Source organism: Cryptomeria japonica, chromosome 3 (genome assembly GCF_030272615.1).
Source record: "Cryptomeria japonica chromosome 3, Sugi_1.0, whole genome shotgun sequence".
NCBI lineage: Eukaryota > Viridiplantae > Streptophyta > Pinopsida > Cupressales > Cupressaceae > Cryptomeria > Cryptomeria japonica.
The window spans coordinates 48,688,219-48,710,279 of record NC_081407.1 but is presented as its reverse complement, the minus strand read 5'-3'; positions in this window follow the sequence as shown (position 1 = coordinate 48,710,279).

The window sequence follows — 22,061 nt, the reverse complement described above, 5'->3', positions numbered from 1 at the left end:
GACACCTTTCTAGCAGATGTTCCTTCCCCATTCCAGAGGAATAATTAGTCAAAAATTTTATTTCAAACTTAAATGAAGAGATAGAATTTTAAGCCTACAACAGTGACAAACCCAAATTTTGGGCCAAGAACAAAAACATTGTTAACAATGGTGTTGTAGACACAAGAACTATCAAAATTGCCCAACCCATAGTAAAAATTGCAAGACAAGCAAATAATCGTAACAAACCCATTACCAGCCAAGGTAATCCCCAAAACAATCAAGGCAATCAAACTCCCAACACACAACAAGAGGCACCTAAAAATAGGTACCCTACCTACAAACCCAATCGAACATACACACCCTTGGGAGAACCTCTTGAAAAGATATTACAACTCATATCTTCCAATCTCATCATGTTGCCTAAACCATCAAACTATGAACTACACGTTAAACCTTCATGGTGGAGAGATAATAAGTACTGTGAATTTCACAAGGGAAAAGGACACAAAAAAAACAATTGCCATTGGTTAAATATATCATTCAAAACCTTCTTGTTGATCGAGGTGACATAGAGGTTGATGGCCATAATGCAAAAACTTCCAATACATATCATACCATGTTAAAAAATCCACTCTCATCATATGAGAAAGGAGGTCCCTCCCATCAAGGTAAGAACGAAGATAACACGAAAAACTATACACGCACACCATATACCTATATTGCCAATAACCTTTATGATGCTAATGAACAAGTTGCAACCATTACAATCAAAGGCAAAGAGCCTGGATGCAACGTTGTTACTTACTGCAGCAAGATTATCGTACAAGGAGTGCCATCAAGAGCAACATATATGCCCAAAATTATAACCTTATGGAACAATTGGATAAGACACTAGCACTCATTTCCATACTAGAGCTTTTGTACCTATCACCCTCACATAAAACCATCTTGGAGCAAGCTCTCGAAGAAGTGTTAGTTCCATCCAACATCAATACAAATCAATTTCAAGCCATGGTTGGAAGTCTCAAATCGTCACTATGTCTCACTTTTGCTGAGAATGATGATGTGTCCTTTCAACAACCACATAACGCCCCTCTTGACATTGAGGGATTCATACATAAACACAGAATCAAGCAATTCTTGATTGACAATGGATTTATCCTTAATATTTGCACATTACAATTAATCGTAGCATTGGGATATGCAGTATAAGAAGTTGATGCTCGAAGGACGATTACCATCAAGGCCTATGATGATACATAATGCTCCTCTAAAGGGTGTGTTACTCTACTAGTAATAGTAGGACCTATGGTGAAGAATGTGTTTTATCAAGTCCTAGACCTACCTCTTCCATATAATCTCCTATTAGGTAGACCATGGATTTATTCCATGCAAGCAGTACCATCTACCTACCATCAATGTATCAAGTTCCCACATAATGGAGTAGAGATTACTATCCTTGGTGATGATAACCCATTCGCCTTTTGCAACAATATAAGGCATTGACCAGATATTACAGTACCCAACAACAGAGAAGTCACCACCTCATCATCCTACATCCACTGAACTTCCCTCATCAGTATACCAATCCCTACACCCAAATAGGAGAAGTAAAAAATGAAAGTAAAGGACAAAGGCCTAGAAGAGTATAATATTAGTTAACTTTTCTGTGTTGGCCAACTATCCCTCTCACCTAGGACTCATGGAAAACCACAAATGTCACTCAAGCCACCTGTTGCAGCCAGTACTGATACACTTGATTGCTTCAACCCAGGTAGATCACAATAACAAGAAACTATTGATGAAGACTTGGCAAGATGGATCTTCAGAGACCCTTCCGATAAAGCTAGACAACAAATCAAGATCCCTACAGAGAGGTATGGTAAACGTTTTACCATGATGTAAAGGATGGGCTATGTTGGCCATATAGCATTAGGATCCCACAAAAAAGGTGTACAAGAGCCATTGCAACCCTTGTTACAACCACGAGATAAAACATGACTCAGATTTAACCCTAGTTCAACAGACTCTTCTAAGCTCAGGCTTATAAGGAAACAAAAGCAGACAAATTCTAAATTCATGCCTACCAGAAGAAGGATAATGTCCATTGCAGAACCCAAGCAACATCAACAACCCCGTCATATACAACCCCTGAGGAATCCGTCGACAAACCTTTCACACCTACAGAGATCCCTATAATATATAGTGATAGAGTTGTACCAAGTGATTCTAAGACAAATTCACATGAATACGAATGGGTTTCTTTGGCTTCACATGAATCTGAAGAGGATTCTCTTGATACTCTTAAAGACAAAGGTGTTGAAGGAGATGCATGGATACTGAAGATACTTCAAGGACAAATTGGTCACCTCAAAAGAGGAATAATGAAGAGGATAATACTGACCATGACCTTGATACCTCCATCCTAACCATAATCGATGCGTCCTATGAACTCAACTTTATTGATGAGCTAATGCCAATAATCCACCCCGACCTTATTGACTAGGACCAACAAAATTCCCCATACCTTGACACCTTCCAAAATGATGACATGATAATAGACTTTCTTGAATTATGGGATAACATACCAAGCGGGGATCACAAGGCTGGACTCGCTATTGAACTTAATAGTGCAACTTACTTTGGAGAGAATGTCGAACCTTTCAGTCACAAAAATATTACAATCAAAACAGGATCCTCAAGTGAAAACCACATTGTGGCACTGTTGGATCCCAAAAAAGTAAAAACAAAGGATAGATCCAAGGGTGAAAACCTCTCTGAGGCACCTGAAGATGGAAGGTTTGACATTCTCCTCTTTAGCACTAATCAGGAGAGATCGTCTATTCTCATAGAAGAGATAAAAGAAGTCAATCTGGGGGCACCAAAAAATACACACATAATACATCTAGCAGAATCATTGACTCCAACCGAAGATCCTAATTTTATGGAGTTCTTCCAAAAGTGACAAATCAATTTTGCATAGTCCTATGCAAAAATGCTAGGACTAGATCTAGAGCTAGTAATGCATCATTTGATAGTAGAAAAAGGAGCCAAACCAGTAAAACAAAAACTCATAAAGATGCATCCTAAGATCACACTGTTAGTAAAAGCATAACTCAAAAAGCTATTAGATGTGGGTTTCATAAGACCCATTCATTATGCAAAATGGATCTCCAACATTGTACCAGTGGCAAAACTAATTGGGGTCATCCTTATCTATATAGATTTTAGATATCTAAACAAAACATGTCCTAAGGATGACTCCCCTCTTCCATACATTGATATGATTGTGGACCTCACAACAAGACATGCAATGCTATCACTCATGGATGGATTTTCAGGATACAACCAGATCAAGATTGCCCTAGAGGATCAACACAAAACAAATTTTACATGCCCATGGGGTACATACTATTGGAATGTGATGCCATTTGGTCTCAAGAATGCAGACACCACATATCAAAGGGCAATTACTACAATCTTCCACGACATGATGCATACACTAATAGAATACTATATGGATGATTTACCAACTAAATCATTAACAAGAGAGGGTCACCTCGCAGTGTTGGAAAAAATATTCACCAGACTAGAACAATACAATGTCTGCCTCAATCCAAAGAAGTGTGTCTTTGGAGTGACTTCCAAGAAGCTCCTTAGATATGTTGTCTCAAATAAAGGAATTGAGGTTGATCTTGTCAAGGTAAAAGCAATCATAGAAATGCCACCACCTACAAACATGAGTCAATTAAGGACATTACAAGGGAGGCTACAGTCAATTCATCGCTTCATCGCATAATTGGTTGATAAATGTCATCCCTTCACACATTTTCTCCATAAGAATGTCTGTTTCAAATGGGAAGAGAATTGTCAACAAGTATTCGAACAACTTAAGGACTACTTGATGACACCACCATTACTGACACCACCATCTCTAGATAGGCCTTTGTTACTATACATATCAACTACAACTACGACCTTAGGAGTATTAATAGCACAACATAATGTCGAAGAAAAAGAATGTACAATATACTACATCTCTAGGACACTAGTAGGGTATGAACTCAATTATACCCCTATTGAATGAGCCTGCCTTGTCATGATTTTAGCAGAAACCAAGCTACAACATTACTTGTTGAGACACAAGATGCAACTCATTACTAAGATAGATCCACTCAAGTACTTAGTCAGTAAAGTAGCATTAACAGGCCGCTTGGTAAAATGGGTTATGCTCCTTAGCGAATTTGACATAGAGTATGTGGACTGAAAAGAAAGCAAAGGATAGGACATTGCAGATCAGTTGGCTAAAGCGCCACTCATAGGAGACCATCCTCTCATTTCAAATTTTCCAGATGAAGAGATCTTCATAGTTATGCCAACACAACAATGGAAACTATATTTTGATGGATCATACACTAGGCATGGTTTAGGAGCTGACATTCTTTTTATCACACCTCAAGGTGACAACATTCTCAAATCATACAGGCGCACATTCCCATGCACAAACAACATAGCAAAATATGAGGCCTTGATCATAGGACTAAAATGGTCATACAATGGAACTTGAACGAGTTAGAAGTATATGGCGATTCACGGCCAGTCATGTGGAAAGTCAATGATGATTACCAAACTAAGGATGATAAGCTCATGCCTTACAAAAAAAATGCTGGATAGCTTCAAAGAATTATTCACAGCTATCAACTTTGATCAGATTCCTTGAGATCATAACAGAGCTGCAGATGCAATGGCTACAATATCCTATCTCCTCGATCTTCCACAGAACTCAACACACTATGAGTTCTTAGTTGAACAACTTTGGATCCCCGCTTATGATATCCTTGAATCTGAGATGGTATGTCAACTCATTGGTCTTGATTCCCCATGTTATGGTGAGTTTTATGCTTACCTAAGAGACCAAATCCTTCCACCACACCAATCGAACAATCAATAAAAAACATTCATATTCCAATCCGCCCGATACACCATCATTGCTGAAACCCTATACCAATAAATTATCAATGGTACTCTCCTCCAATGTTTAGAGAAAGGTGAGGTGACCACAACTTTCGAAGAAGTACATGAAGGTATTTTTGGGGCTCATTCAAGTGGCCCTTCATTGGCTAAAAAGATCATGAGGATAGGATAGTATTGGCCCTCCATGGAAAAAGACTCCTACTACTTTGTGAGAAAGCGCAAGAAGTGCCAAGTCCACAAAGATTTGATACATGCACCAGTGCAAGAATAGAAACCCATCGCAACACCATGGGATTTTTGTTAGTGGGGACTAGACCTTGTGGGTAAAATTAATCCATCTTCATCCAATGGTCACACTTCATCATTACCACTACTAAATACTTCACAAAGTGTATCAAAGCCATTCCACTCACCCAAGTCACCAGCAAGTAGATCGCTTCATTCATCTTAAACTACATCATTTTCCAGTATGGTGTACCCATGTCCATCATCATAGATAATAGGCTTCCTTTGAAAAATCGGGATGTCTACGAGCTCTGTGAGAAGTTTCATATCCAACACTACTTCTCTACTCCATATTACCGACAAGGAAATGTTCAAGTAGAAGCCTCAAACAAGAACATATTGAGGATCTTAAAGAAGACAATAAATGATGTCGGTCATGATTGGCACATTCCTTTGAATCTTGCACTATGGGCATATCAAACTAGCATTCAAACCCCTAGAGGCACAACCCCATACTCACTTGTATATGGAGCAAAAGCTATCTTTCCTATTGAGGTAGAATTACCATCCCTACGGGTCTCCTTGCACAATCAAATAAATGATGAAGAGTATCGAGTCTCATGTCTTCATGACTTGGAACTACTTGATGAGAAGCTACAAGCTGCCTATAATCACCTAAAAGCATATCAATAGTGCAATAGAAGAAGCTACAATAATAGGTTCAAACCTCACACATTTGAGGTAGGAGATCTTGTTCTTAGATAGAATCCTAGCAATCAACTGAGCCGAGAACATCGAGGCAAATTTGAATCCAATTGGCTGGGTCCATATGTCATCACTGCAGTCTTCAGGTCCGGGGCATATCAATTAGCAACTTCAGAAGGAGAACCACTGGCAGATCCAATCAATACCACGTACCTCAAAAAATTCCATACATAAGCTATGTAGAACATTAGGCTCGAAAAATCTCAAAAATACCAAAAACATTCAGAAAAAGTCCTGAAAAAAAAGTACAAAAAAATAATAAAATCAAGAAAATAGTAAAGAAAAATCATTCATCCAAATAGTGAAAACCACTTCGATTATGCCTTGGATAAGTACGGTGGCGAAAACTTGGCAAACAGGCGCCAGTCGTAAAGGTTGCGGCTCCATTGTCTTTCAAACTTGTTGTGATCACATCCATTGCATCTGCTCATACATCATTTCTATCATAGCTTGTTATTGATATGAAATTAGGGTTATTACCTCATGTGTCCCATGTCATTCTTTCACACCAACACCTAACTAGGGGCAACTTTTCTAACCTAATGATGGGAGTGGATTCTCAATACTAGTGATTCGTCGAGTTACTCATTTGGAAAATGTCCTAAAAAAAGACCAAAAACATTTGTAAAACATTCAAAAAGACAAAAAACATTCAGAAAATGTCCTTAAATAAAGCAAAAATAGTCAAAACAAAACAAACACCCAAAAACATCAGAAAACATCAAAATCAATCAAAAACATTGCAATACACTTGTTCATTGTACATAAACATCAAGCCAAACACAAATAACATTTGAGCTACCTAAAAGATGACCAACTATCATATCAACAAACAAACAAACAAACATATGAGCAACACATACACGAGGTCGGCTTAAACAAGGATACATCCCTCCTTCAAAGCAAGACATGGTGACATATCTCTTTTACAAGAATATTATGTTTGGCTGATAGGCACTTGGTCAGATTACTACTTTTTATATATCAAGTTCCTATGCTACTCCAAGATATCCACAAGTGATTAGAGTGGCCAGGATGGTTCATGATATCTTTTTTTTTTGTTTTCTATCTATGGATTGTTCCAATGAAGTTTTGGGGAAAATACTAATAGTACGTGGGAAGTTCACTAAGCTATGAGATCCTATGTAAAAATACAAGTCATGGATCACTATGGCTTATTGACTACAACGTATACCGCAACCATATGTATATGAATCAGAATGGAGGGGAACTTTCCTTGTCTGCGATATTTGTTTATAGATACATTGCTCAAGCTGGGTTTTTCATACCTCGGCCAAGATCAGTACTACCATGCTAGATGAGGAAATATAGCATTATGAATAGGTCATTGATCGCCATTTCATATCATCTATTTATACTGCATTTTGTTGCATATTGCTCATTGATTTGTTCATACATACATTGTCAATATCTTTTGTACGCATGCATATAAAATTTAATAGGGTTGATATGAAAAAGCTAAGACAAATCTCGATGGAGTATTGTGGTACACATCACTCATCTTACATTATCATTTAGGCTCATTTGCATTAGTGCATTTCATTTCCTCATTCATCTATCATTTAGGATGATTACTATTATCCTATTTCATATTGTCATCAGATTCATTTATCCTTATCATTTAATCTATTTATCATTTTCAAATCATTATCCTCATTATCATTTAGTCTATCATTATTATAACATCATTATCATCATTTTCATTTAATTTCTCATATATCATACATAATTATTATCATTTTCATTCATTATAACATCATTATCATCATTTCCATTTAATTTATCATTATCATACATCATTATCATCATTTTCATTTAATTTCTCATATATCATCGCATCATTTATCATATATCATTATCATTATTTTCATTTAATTTATCATAAGTATTATTATCATTTTCATTTAGTATAACATCATTATCATCATTTTCATTTAATTTGTTATATATCATCACATACATTTATCATATATCATCACATCATTTTCATTTAATTTATCATATATCATCTATTGGCATATGTGCAGAGTATGATGACATGATGATATTGTATGTTGTCATTGATGTCAATATGTTGAAGAGTGATCTGGTATATGTGAAAAAGTGAAGCGTTATGTTTGTCCAAGTGAACCGGTATGTTGGAATGTGAACTGGTATATGTGAAAAAGTGAAGCGGTATGTTTGTCCAAGTGAACCGGTATGTTGGAATGTGAACCGGTATATGGAATGTTTTGTATCAAGGTTTCATATGGTATGACTATCGGTTGGTAGTCTTAGCTTCAGACTTTCCGGTTGAAGTATTCCAAGCCTATGTGATTCAACTGATGACATCGTGTGAGGAGTTAGCATTGTAATGAAGAACAGATTGGTGTTGCCACATCAGCCTTGTGCGCGTGAAGGATCTTGCATGAAGGAGATTGATCATATCTACCTCAAGAATGTGCGAAGTCTCTGTAAATGGTGGAGAATATGTGATGGGTTATCAGCCTCCAAGAAGCGGTGAAGAACAAACGTTGGAGAACGTCTTGAGATCTGTTCAACACTGTTCAAATCAATGCAATATGTTCAATGGTTAGGATTGAACCGAATGAATTGCTTAACCTAAATGTTTAGGGTTTAGGGTTTATGCTACCGACCTATCTGTTTCCTATAAGGTCGATGTTGACTTTCTTGTTGAGGTTGTTGGCAAATGTTGTGTGTGTATCTAAGTGCAAAGATATGTGATTCTTGCTAGACCAGATAAGAGAATAGATACCTGCAGAGTGTGATTGCAGAAGGAAGGAACTAAAGCGGATCTGCATTGGCATTGAAGTGCTGTTACCAGATCTCTGTAATACCTGTTGACCTCTAACCACTTCAACAGTTGGAAAATCCCTTAACAGGGTAGCTTTAACTGGCTTGCTGTAAATCCTTTAATAGGTTGACTCAAAATCATTGAGTTCTTAAAATTCTCTAACAAGGTAACCTTTAATAGGGTTTAACCCTTAACCAGGTATTTTAGCCATCCCTTAACCGGGTGATCCCTAGCAGGATCGGTTGCTAACAAAACCTATTGTAAAGTCTTTAACCAAACTAGGGTCCTAACAGAGCGGACTTCAAAAGGGTTCAAAGAACAACTTGTGGGTATTCATCCCCACCGTGGTTTTTCCCAGTTGGGTTTCCACGTGAAAAATATGTGTGTTATGTGTGATGCTTTTCATGTGATGCTTTTTTATTCTATGTCAAGCGATAAAGCATGTTGAATCAGTAAGTCTTTACATTTCTGTTGATGTGTTACTAGTGTATGCATATGGGTGAAGTGGAAATATGATGTTAGATTGTGTGGAAATCCAAGAGTTACCAGTTTATGTCTTTCACATTATTACTGTGTTGAACCGGTAGTAATCTGGTTTAGACAGATGATATTGCTTGCTAGTCAAGTGCAGTGTTCTCAGTCAAACCGGTTCAAGGAAAAGTGTTTTTGTCAGTACTGATTCACCCCCCCCTCTCAGTACCAGTTTGGTACTAACTGTTCATCATTGATTCATCAATTGGTATCAAAGCATCCTCCAGGTCCTCTATGCTGTAATCTTATCTGCTTGAGGTAAAGATCCTACTCTAATGATGAAGAGGGAAGGTCCAAAGTTCAACAGAGACAACTTTAAAATATGGAAGGATAGAATGATGATATACATCAAAAGCATGGGTGCTCAACACTGGAGCTATGTTGAGAATGCTTATGTTATCCCTACCGGTACTCTCACCGATGATCAAAAGAGAGAGATTCAAGAGAATGGGCAAGTCATGGAAGTCCTAATCAACAGTTTATCTGACATTGAGTTTATTGATGTTTGGGATAAAGAGAATCCCAAAGAAGTATGGGATGCCCTTGAGAATATCTATGGTGGTGATGAGCATGTGAAATAAGCTAAGGAAGAAAGCCATAGGGGAAAGTTTGAAGACATGCAGATGGTTGAACGAGAGACCATTCAACAATATGGAATAAGAATCAAAATTGTTGTTGGAGATATCAAGAGTGCAGGTGGTAAAATGGAAGATTCCACTGTTGTTAGAAAAGTTTTGAGATCCTTATTACCGATCTATGCAATAAGGGTTGCTGCTATTCAAGAGTTGAGGTTTGTAGACAAGACAAAGGTATCCCTGGACTCTATCATTGCAAAGTTGATAGCTTATGAGCTAAATAATTATGATGGCAGTATTCAGAAGACTGAATTAGCCTTTAGAGCATCTTCTGCACCATCCAGAAAGGTAAAGAAGCTAGTACCAGTGGTGAACCAAGACAAAGTAGAGAAATGGATGATGAGGAGATCCTGATGGAATTTGAAGCTCTTCTTGCCAAGAGACTTACCAAGGGAACTAGTAAATATAGAGGTAAGCTTCCTTTGAAATGCTTTTCTTGTAACCGGATAGGACACATTAATGTAAACTGCCCTAATGGTGACAACAAGGACAAATCCAAGAGGTTCAAGAAGTTCAAAGGAGGAAACCAGAGAAACTGTTTTGTAGTAGTTGATGAAGGCGTCACTGATGAGGAATCAGAAGATGAAAAAAATGAAGATATTGTGTTTGTAGCAGTCAAGGAAGATGTGTTAGATAAGAAGGCTCTTGTCTCCCGCTTTGATAATTCCAATGAGTGGATTATTGACAGTGGTTGTTCTCACCATATGACTAGTGACCAGAGTAAGTTTCTATCTCTAGAAGAGTATGATGGTGGTGTGGTTCGTTTTGGTAATGATGCACCGTGTATGGTAAAAGGAAGAGGGTCCATCTCTTTGAATGGAAGAAGCAGTGCTGACAATGTGTATTGGGTAGAAGGTCTCAGACACAACCTTTTGAGTGTTGCTCAACTGAATGATAATGGACTCACTCTGGAATTCAGAAATGGAGTGTGCAAAATCAAAGGAAAGAATGGTGAACTGGTGGCTACCGGTATGCAAACCAAAGGTAACCTATTTTAGCTAAATGCTAATGTCAGTACATGTCTAATGGCTAAGTTTGAGGATAGCTGGATATGGCATAGGAGACTTTGTCATGTAAACTTTGATAATATTGTGAAGGCCAGTAAGATCAAGGCAGTTAGAGGATTGCCTATGCTGAGCAAACCGAAGAATACTCTGTGCAGAGAGTGTCAACTGGGGAAAATGTCTTCCTCAACCTTCAAAGGTAAACCTTTCACTACAGACAATTTACTTGATCTTGTGCATACTGATTTGTGTGGTTCTATGAAAACTAGGAGTGTGCAGGGAGATAGGTATTTTATGATTCTTATTGATGATTTCTCAAGAATGATGTGGGTCGCATTCTTGAAGGACAAATCAGAAGCTTTTGTAAAGTTCAAAGCCTTCAGAGCACTAGTTGAAAAAGAAAGCAGTAAGAGGATTAAGTGCTTAAGAACTGATCAAGGAGGAGAATTCACTTCCGGTGAATTCAACAAATATTGTGAAAAGAATGACATCAAGAGGCAACTGTCTGGCCCCTGGACTCCACAGCAGAATGACCTAGCAGAAAGGAACAACCGAACTGTGGTTGAAGCAGCTAGAAATATGTTGATCCAAGGGAAGGTTGCTCACACCTTTTGGAGAGAAGCGGTGAGCACTGCAGTCTACACAATGAACCAGGTACTCATAAAAAAAGGTAAGGATAAAACACCTTATGAGTATTGAACCGGTAAGACACCAGTGGTAAGCTACTTCTGAGTGTTTGGTAGTAAATGTTATATCAAGAGGAGTGAACATCAAAGCAAGTTTGACGCTAAATGTGATGAGGGAATATTCTTAGGGTATTCCACAAAGAGTAAAGCTCTCAAATGTTTCAACAATAGGACTCAGAGAATTGTTGAAAGAATCAATGTTAGAGTTGATGAAACCTCTGAGAAATCTGAGGAAACCGGTAGTGAGCAAATAAGAGATGAACCAGTAGTAACCTTCTGGGAACCGGTTGTAAAACAACCAAGCACCATTAACAGTGCTCCTACACCGGTAGATGCTAATGCTGATGAAGATGAGGATGAAGAAGAAAAGAAAGAGGAAACAACTAAGATCATTCCTAGGTTTGTAAAGCTGAATCATGATCCAAAGCAGATCATAGGAGACAAGGATGTAGGAATTCTTACAAGAAGAAAGGTCAGAGAAAACTCTTGCATGATCTCTGAATTTGAGCCTAAAACATTCAGAGAGGCACATAAAGATGAAGACTGGATCATGGCAATGGAAGAGGATCTTGACCAGATAGAAAAGAATGGTACATGGTCTTTGGTACCCAGACCGGAGCATAAAAATGTCATTGGCACCAAATGGGTTTTCAGAAATAAGCTGAATGAAGATGGTTCAATGGTTAGAAACAAAGCCAGACTAGTGTGTAAAGGATATGCCCAAGAAGAAGGAGAAGACTATGGAGAAACCTTTGCTCCAGTAGCCAGATTGGAAGGAGTTTGTATGCTTCTTGCATATGCAGCATTCAAGGGATTCAAAGTATATCAAATAGATGTAAAGTCTGCATTCCTGAATGGAATACTAGAAGAGGAGTTGTATATAGAGCAACCAGATGGGTTTGCCTTGTCAGAAGATAGTGACATGGTGTGTAAGCTACATAAGGCCTTGTATGGACTAAAGAAGGCACCTAGAGCATGGTATGAACACTTGCACTCCCATCTTGTGAAGATTGGATTTGAGAGAACAAGTGAGGATAGTAATATCTACCTGAAGTCAGAAGGAGATCAGATTCTAATCTGTGAGGTATTTGTTGATGACATAATTTTGGGAGGAGATGACAAGATGAGTCATGATTTTGCAGATGAGATGAAAAAGGATTTTGAGATGTCACTTATAGGGGAGATTAAGTTCTTCATTAGACTACAGATTCACTAAATGAAAGATGGAATCTTTATCACTCAGTCCAAATATGTCAAAGAGGTATTGAAGAACTTTGGCATGGAAGACAACAAACCGGTTGGTACACCGATGGTGACCAGTTGTAAACTATCAAAGGAGGATGACTCGGGTTTGGTAAATGAGAAGGAATACCGATCAATGATTGGTAAATTGCACTATGTAGTACATAGCAGACAGGACATTGCACATGCAGTGGGCATTACTACATGGTTCCAAAAAAGTCCAAGAAAATCCCACTTGGTAGCAGTCAAGCGGATTCTAAGATATCTGAAGGGAACTATTGACTATGGATTATGGTATCCATACTGTAGACGTCTAAAAATGGTCAACGCTTGTGGAATCATACTTTAACATTTGCGCATTGCCTTATTTTAGGGTTTTTGTGTCACATTAACATTTCTCCTATGTCATGCACTTGGTCTTTATCATTTGCGAGCAACGAGTCCTTCCACTGCATTTTTCAGTTGTCTCGCTTTCAAATTTGGTCTTGTCGATAACAATCTTCAGTCATGATTTTGGTCGATCTTATCCGGTCGCATCAATGTGCATGCTCATTTAGCATATTTTGACATCATCAATTCAATTTCATTTTGGACATCGTCAATCCTAATTAGGGTTTTGTCCTATTTTCAATCTCATCATTTTGCGATTGATTTGTCATCAATCATTGTCGTTTTCAATCTTGTCGTCTTGCGATCAATTTGTCATCAATCGTCATCTTTCTCAATCATGTCAATTTGGATCAATTTTTCATTGTTCCTCGATGCATTTATCAATCAAATCATTTATCAATTCAAAATCATGATCGAATCGACATCAAATCAATCTTACATCAAGACCTAATTGTCGTCCTTGCATTTCTAATTTATCTTCTAAGGTTTTATGATTTATTCATTTAACCTTGTTTGTCATTTTCTCTCCATTTTCCCTCTAGGTTAAATTATTTATTTATTTATCCTAAGTCTTCTTGTCACAATTAAATGTTTATTTAATTGCCTAACTAATTCTTCCCTCTTTGTGAATTAATTAATAAATGAAAAAATTGTTAATTAACTCATTTAATTCCTAATTTCCTCATTTTCTAATCTTTCTAATTTCATCAATTTCCTCATTTTTCTAATTTTCCTAATTCCTAATTTCCTCATTTTCTAATTTCCTAAATTCAATTTCCACCTAATTAATTTCTCTCTAGTTTCTCCCTATTTTTGTGCTTCGGTGGAAGCATGAATTTCTCATGCGTCATCCTTTTGGCATAGCAAGATGTCATAAGCTTCTAGTCCTCTAACCTTTGCATTGGCAATATGTCATAATTCATGACATAGAAGGTGTCATAACCTTCTTCCTTCAACTCAATTGTGCCATTTTTGAAATCAATTGCCTCTAATATCAATGTCATGCTAATATTGTCTTTTCTCCAATTTGTCTATAAATTGGATGAGTTTCTTCAATCAAGGTCCCTACCTGGTCGAATCAATCATGCTTCTAGTATTCTTGTGCTATCGTCTTGTCTACTTGCTTTCACATCATGCTTATGCACTAGTAGGTGAGATCCACAAACAAAGCTATTTGAAGGAGAAAGAAGGACAATGGAGCCTGTGAGATTTTGCCAAGATCAAGAGCTCAATGAAATGTACAAAATAGAGACATAATATGGGACAAGAATAAACTGTATTCTCATCAATAGAAAATGATCAATAATCAATTTAATAGTTATTTGCAATGTAGATGAGCTTTCTTATATAGGCAAGGCTAGGGATATGTGAGCACACAAACATGACATGTGGCTCAATAAGAAACAAGGGTAGGTAGGAAATAGGTGTGGGTAGGTAGGAGAAATAATATAATAGTCCACATGAGGTGGATCACCCACTGAATGTGGAGTGTAACAACAAAATCAACACCATAAAAGGTGGAATTTCTCCTACACACACTATCCCAATGTGGCACAAACACCCAAGTGTCTCATACCCAAACTACCATGAAATGCATTATCCTAAGTAAACTTAAGTAAAGTATAATAATATTCATGATGAATAATTATTTACACCAACACCCCCCCTTAAGTGCAACTTAGGGGAATGCACTTAAGTCTACAATGCAACTAAGCAATGCAAGATGGGCCCTGGCTACGAGGCCATGTTAGGTACCCATGTAAAAATGCAAATACATGCAAACCAATGCAATGAAATCTCTCACAAAGTGGGGAAAGAGAGAAAAACCCAATGGGATAAAACCCTCCCCCAAAAAAGAGATGAAAACATACAAGAGAACTCTCATAGAAGAATGTGAGGAACAAAACCCCATGTGAGGAAAAAGTCCCCCCCATATGAGAGAAGAAGAGAAGCTAGGAAGCCCCCCCTCAATGTGGAATCTACACCAATGATAGAAGCTCGATGTATGAAGAAACTGCTCCACGAACGATGAACAACATTCCTCCCCTTAGGAAGAAACAAAACCAAAGGTGTATCCATGAAGTCTCCCCAATCATGAAGGGAAGATGTATGAAGAAAACTCATGATGAATGGAATCTCTGAAAACTGCTCAAGTGTCCCCATGTCGATGCTGAAAGATACCCCCTCCAAAGGTGGTAAACTCTGCCACACTGCTGAAAAAGGCACTCCAAGATCTAGTGGAGATGGATGTAGAACATGTCCCAAAGACTCACATGTCTCCTCAAAACATAAAGAGACCTCCTCCAACTGCTGTACATAAGTATCCACAATCATGTCAACCTTGAAAGAATGATCATGTAGAGAATGAACAAGAGGGTCAGAGTGTGCCCTTGCAACAATCGAAGAAGGATCACCTTCATCAAAGAGAAGATGAATGTCATCAATGATGTCTCCCAAATCTGCAATGTAGGATTCCATAAACAAACCTGTAATATCTGTCAAGTAATCATCCCATGAATCTAAAGCTGGAAGACAATGAATAACCTGTTGCACTGAATCACGTGAAGGCAAAATTGTCGCACTATCCGCATCATCAGGTGCAATAGGCGATGTGATATCAATATGAGGAGAAGAAATACAAGGCTCGAGAATGGGGTCACATGTGAGAATCCCCATGTTCAAGTGCCCAAAGTTCTCCTCAAAATCTAAACCATCACAAGAAGTGTGATCATCATGTATAGAATCATCAAATGTGAAATCATCATCATCAACAAAATCTGAAAAGGAGTATAACCAAGATGCATGATCAACCAGCCCAGTTGCAATGATAGCTCTAGTCTCCAAGTCTCTAATGAAAACTGAGTCAGGTGTGAACTACACAACTCTCTTAGTTGCACCATGTGTGGTTTGATAGATAGAAAGGAGATTGTTTGTCAAGTGGGGTACACACAACACATCATTGTAGGAGTTATCCCCAATTTCAATAGATCCTTTCCCAATCACATCCATGTATGTATGATTGCCCATCAAAATCTGTGGCATGGTGCAAGGCTCAAATGTAGAGAACATAGACTATGAAGATGCCATATGATGAGAAGCCCCTGAATCTAGAAGCCATCTCTTTGAATCATGACTGATAGTAGCACATAGAGCTTTTCCTTTTCTTGTTCCAAAAGAGTGAGTCTTTCCACTTGTAGAAGCCATGAATGCTTGCCCTTTTCCTTTTGAATATGAGGAAGTGGAAGTTGATGAATCATCCTACTTGTAGACTTTAGGCAAATCAATGTTATGCTTTTTGATGATATGTGTGAGCTCATCAATCTTCTTAGAATGGCAACGATGCTCCTCATGACCAATCTTTTTACAATAAGCACAAGTATGTTTCTCCCTCTTTGGTGAATTATCTCTCTTGGAAGAGGATGAATCTCCTTGTTGTGGAGAAGATGGTGCTTTTTCTTTAGGCTTTGATTGCCATTTCTTCTTGTTTGAGTTGTCCTTTCCTTGATTTCCTTTGTTCCCTTGATTTGCCACTAATGCTTGAGACTTAGAAGCCTTAAGAATGCCCATGCTTATCAACTTAGTTTGTTCCATCATCAACATTTCATTGAAAGCATCAAATGTAGGCATTGTGTAGCTTGAACCCATTGTCATCCTATGGGTTTGGAAACTAGAAACAAATGCTGCATATTCTTGTGGAAGCTTGCCTATCAAGTTGAATATCAATTCAGTATCCTTTTTATCAATGCCACAATCTTTGAGTTGTGCCCTCAACTCATTTGCCTTAGTGACATAATCTTGTATAGTATCAAAGTTCTTGGGATCTAACATGGTGAGATCACTATCAATTTGATATCCCCTAATCTCATCAACTTGACCATACAAGTCTTGAAACTTTTGCCAAGCATCCTTGATTAGAGTACATTTATCAATATGAAAAATGAGATCCTTTGATACATACTTTCTTAAGGTACCAATTGCCATGATATTTTTAGTGAGCCAATCCAAGTGACCAACTAGATCAACCTTAGGATCAACGGGAGCAACAATAGTTCCATCAATGTAATGAGTGAGTCCTTTTTCCATAAGTTTACTCCATGCATCAATTTTCCAAGTAGCATAATTATGTGGAGTTAAGAGAGGAAACTTAGAAGAACCCATAGCAGCAAAAAGGAAGGAACACAAGAGCACAAAAGCACAAGAGACACCCCCCCCAATTCACTCAATCAAAGTACCCCCCCTAAGGTGATGATTTTGACACTTTATACTTAGTGCGATTACAATGAGCCACTTCCAAAACAAGGCAAAGTGGACTTATGATGCAAGTTTTAAACCTTCTCAAATGAGATACAAGAGACTTCAATCAATAGTGCAATGAATCTAACTGAGATTCAAGCAAATATACAAGTACCAAGAGAGCCAAAAATGGCCAAAATCTGAAAGTACAATTTTTACTTACAATGGCATCAATCTGATAGCATCATGTGAAAGTAGACAAAAAAATACGCACTTTCAAAAAAAATGGCACCTGAAAAGGAGGTCGAATGACCCCAAATGAACCCTCTGAAGTTGCAAAAACTGGGATTACTCAGGTATAGTCACCAAAAACTACATTTTCTGAAAAATCAGTGCATCAAAATAAAAAAATTTCTTCACCACTATGGAGAGCACGAAATTTTAGCCCATTTCAAAAAACATTGCTCGAAAAAAGGAGCAAAAATGAGCAAGTTATGGCCATTTGAAGTTGAACTGCAAAATCAAAAATGCAAATGAGAGGGGCCTGCCAAATTTTTGAAAAATGCTGACGTGGCACTGACATCAGCAAGTCATTGGGTTAAATTTGACGGCCATATGACTGTCGCAAAACTTCGCCCCCTGCTGACTAGGCGTTCGTACTGTACGGACAGCTGACGTGATAGATGACTGTGCAGGTCGTACGGATGGCGTGGCACTGTACGGATGACTGCGTGGCTCTGTGTCATGGCGCGATGACGTGGCGTGTAGGGGTATGGTTTTCCCGTGGGCTAGTGGCCGCCTGCCACGTGGCAGACGTGGCTCCTTTGGTCTGGATGGTCACCGACGAAGCGGAAGCTGTCGGAGCCGAGGGCCGGCGACGGAGGACCTGGGCACCGTCGGCGGCGTCGTAGGGAGCTGGGAGGATGCGACATGTACCGGCGGGCGGCGGCGGGGGAGAACAGCAGCGGCTGGGTGACGGCGGCGATTTGCGGGGCTCGGCACGGGGAACGCTGCAGCGAGCGCGGGACAAGGCGCGAGCGACGGCGGTCCGGACGGTACGTGGCGCAGGTACAGGCGCGCAGACTTGTGCTGCAGATTTGCAATACGGGGTCACGGGGTAAAAACACTGTTTTTTTTAATTTTATTCTTTTTATTTATTTTTTTCGAAAAAAACTTCAGAAAATGATTTTTTTTTTTCTGAAAAAATAATAAAAATTTTGGAAATCCATACGATTATAGCAAAATTGGCGAAAAAAAAATTTCTCACCAAAATAGGCCGAATTTATAACCAAAATTCATAGAAACGGCCTTCTAGACGTAATGGCGGGGTCGGATCTAGTCTAGGACGCCTCCAAAAGATGCTGCTCCTCATATCTGCCTCTTGACGTCGCAATAATGCCTCTTCAAGACGAATCAATGAAGCCCCAATGGCTCTGATACCATGTGAGATTTTGCCAAGATCAAGAGCTCAATGAAATATACAAAATAGAGACATAATATGGGACAAGAATAAACTGTATTCTCATCAATAGAAAATGATCAATAATCAATTCAATAGTTATTTACAATGTAGATGAGCTTGCTTATATAGGCAAGGCTAGGGATATGTGAGCACACAAACATGACATGTGGCTCAATAAGAAACAAGGGTAGGTAGGAAATAGGTGTGGGTAGGTAGGAGAAATAATATAATAGTCCACATGAGGTGGATCACCCACTGAATGTGGAGTGTAACAACAAAATCAACACCATAAAAGGTGGAATTTCTCCTACACACACTATCCCAATGTGGCACAAACACCCAAGTGTCTCATACCCAAACTACCATGAAATGCATTATCTTAAGTAAACTTAAGTAAAGTGTAATAATATTCATGATGAATAATTATTTACACCAACAGAGCCACATGAAGAAGACATCTGCATTTGGTTTGCTTAGTTTTCAATCTTGCATGTCTTGTTTTTGTGTCTTTATTGAGTGTTTTTAGGATTGATCATTGCATTTGAGCTTTCATGATTGAGCTAGATTAATATCGATTTGCTTTGATGATTTCTAGATTCCTATCTACATTAATTGGTGAACCCGACGTGAACTAACCCCCTAACCATGCTTTTGAGTGCTTTTGAGATGATTTGCAGGTCAAAAACCCAAGAAACAGGGTAATGCAGGGCTTTCTGAGAACTTCTGCGCCTGTGTAAGAGCAATCTGCGCCTATGTCAAAGGGATCTACGCCTGTGTTGCATCATTTTGCGCCTGTGTGAGACATTCTGCGCCTGTGTAAGGCCAAAAACAGAGGTAAAAAGCAGTGTTTCTTACTTGCAAATTGTTTTGTTTTGCATTCTGTTTCTGCTTTTTGGTTTTTTGGTATTGATTCTTTGTGCAGCACCTTGGCATTATGCATGGCAAAGACAAAGATGAAACTACTAACGAATTTTATGCAGGTTCGATAGTCAAAGATCAAACATATAAAACTTCTAACTTGGTGGTTTTGTAGGTTGCCTTGGACTACAACTAAACTTTGTGTTTGTAATTGATATTTAGGCACCTAGTATGATTTCTAAATAGGATGGAATGAACGTATGTTTGCTTTGATTGTTGAGTTTGACATTGGAGTAGGAGAGTATGCTCTCATCCTTCTTAGGGTGATCAGAAATCCAGATCTTTGATACCATGCTCATGTTTTGATTGTGTGTCACCTTTAGAGGGCCTGCCTTCCCGACCATTTGCTTTTGCAAGCAAGTGACAATCGTGAGAAGGGAATGACCCAAAGTGAGTACGGCTAGAATACCTTGGCATTCTAAGTCACTATAAATAAATACCTGATGGGCGAAAGCTTTGAAGGAAGGGTTACGTGGGAATTTTAGTTACTTGGGAAGTGATGACCCTTGGACTCTTTCTCATATCAACATCTAAGTAGGACCTCACGGTCTAAATTGTGCTTGCATGACTACATTTGTTTGGTATCTTGGTGGGCTTAATGTCTCAATCACGCTTGCGTGACACCAAGGAGTAACACTTAACAGAAATCCTTACTAAACACCTTGTATTTAGAGGCCAAAAATCCTTCTAGTTGCTTGAGAAGGACAAGTTCGGATACTTGGAAGAGATACTAAGTTCTCCATGGGGAGATTTCCATGGGGACTGATGCTTGGCTGCCCTAAGAAGTGAGTGTCGTGGAGGGGAGCCCGTGGGGTCAAGCATCTATGTATTCTCCTTGAATCCCATAATGAGTCTACCTCTCAAGTACCTAATGTCCTTGTCTACCATAAGAAATGTGTGAATGAGCATGATTGTCTTGAGTCTAAGTTGAAATATCTTGTCTTCTTTGCTTGTCAAAAGTTGAGTTGTGTCTCATTTCAAAAACAAGACAAATTGATTCAAAACAAGGCTAAACACAAGAGTATTTCATTCAACAAACTTCAAAACACCTTCAAACATGGTTGTCAAATATTTTTTAAAATCTTGTCTCAACATTCATGTCACTTAGATTTAGGTTCATCCTAGGTTTGCATTTTGCAAAGTCATTGTCAACTACCAAGGTTAGGTTTCACCTAGGTCATACTCCTTTCGCATATCAATAAGGGTCATTCATTTGCATGTGTCCTCTTGCATTAGAGTAATACCATTTCATAATTCAACTTTAGGTTGACATTGTCATACATTTGCATTTGCATACCCTAGGTCTCTTCATCAAGCTTAGGTCATTATCATATCATATTAGGGTCATTTGTATAGTAATTGTCCCTTTGCATATAGTGTCAAAACTAGGTTTTGTCATGCTTGAGTAATGCAAATCTTTGATAAACCCTACATTATTGTTAGGAAGTCTTGACCTTATCAAACTTTTGTCTTTTTGTCATCAATGTCATTTGGTCAAACCTAGCTTAGTATCCAAGCATATAGGTGAGACATTGTCAATTTGTCCTATTGTCACTTGGTCCTTTTGTCCTTTGAGGTCTAGACATCATTTCAATTTCCTAAGGGTCTCATTTTTAGAATTGCATTCATGAGTTTGTCAAAATCTTGAAAAAAACAACTAAAACATCAAGTTGCATTGTCATCCTTTAGCTTGCATTTGTCAATCCCATTAGTTGCATTGCATAGTGACATGTTTGTTGAAATGAGGTCTCAACCTTCTTACGAAGCCATGTCATCACAATTGAGAAATCAATCATGTCAATCCAATCTCTACATGTCTCAGAACTTGGATCAAACTTATCATGATGATGTAAATGTCCAAATACAAAAACTAGAGGAGAAACTAGCTCAAGAAGAGGAGATATTGGAACAAAGAGTGAAAAACATTGAGAAGAATAGATCACAAATGTCCAAAATGTTTCAAAAATTTCCAGGTCAAAATCCAAAGATTGAGCCAATTGATGTAAGATCTCTTCTTGAACGATCAGACATACCAGCTCTCCTCTCCCAAATAGAGACGATGAAACAATTTCAAGAAAAGAGACAACATCAATTTCAATATTATGTGCCTCCACAACAAGAACAAGAAGGTGTTTACTATCAATCAGATTTTCAACCAATACAACCAATGGTTCAACCAATTGTTCAACATATACAACC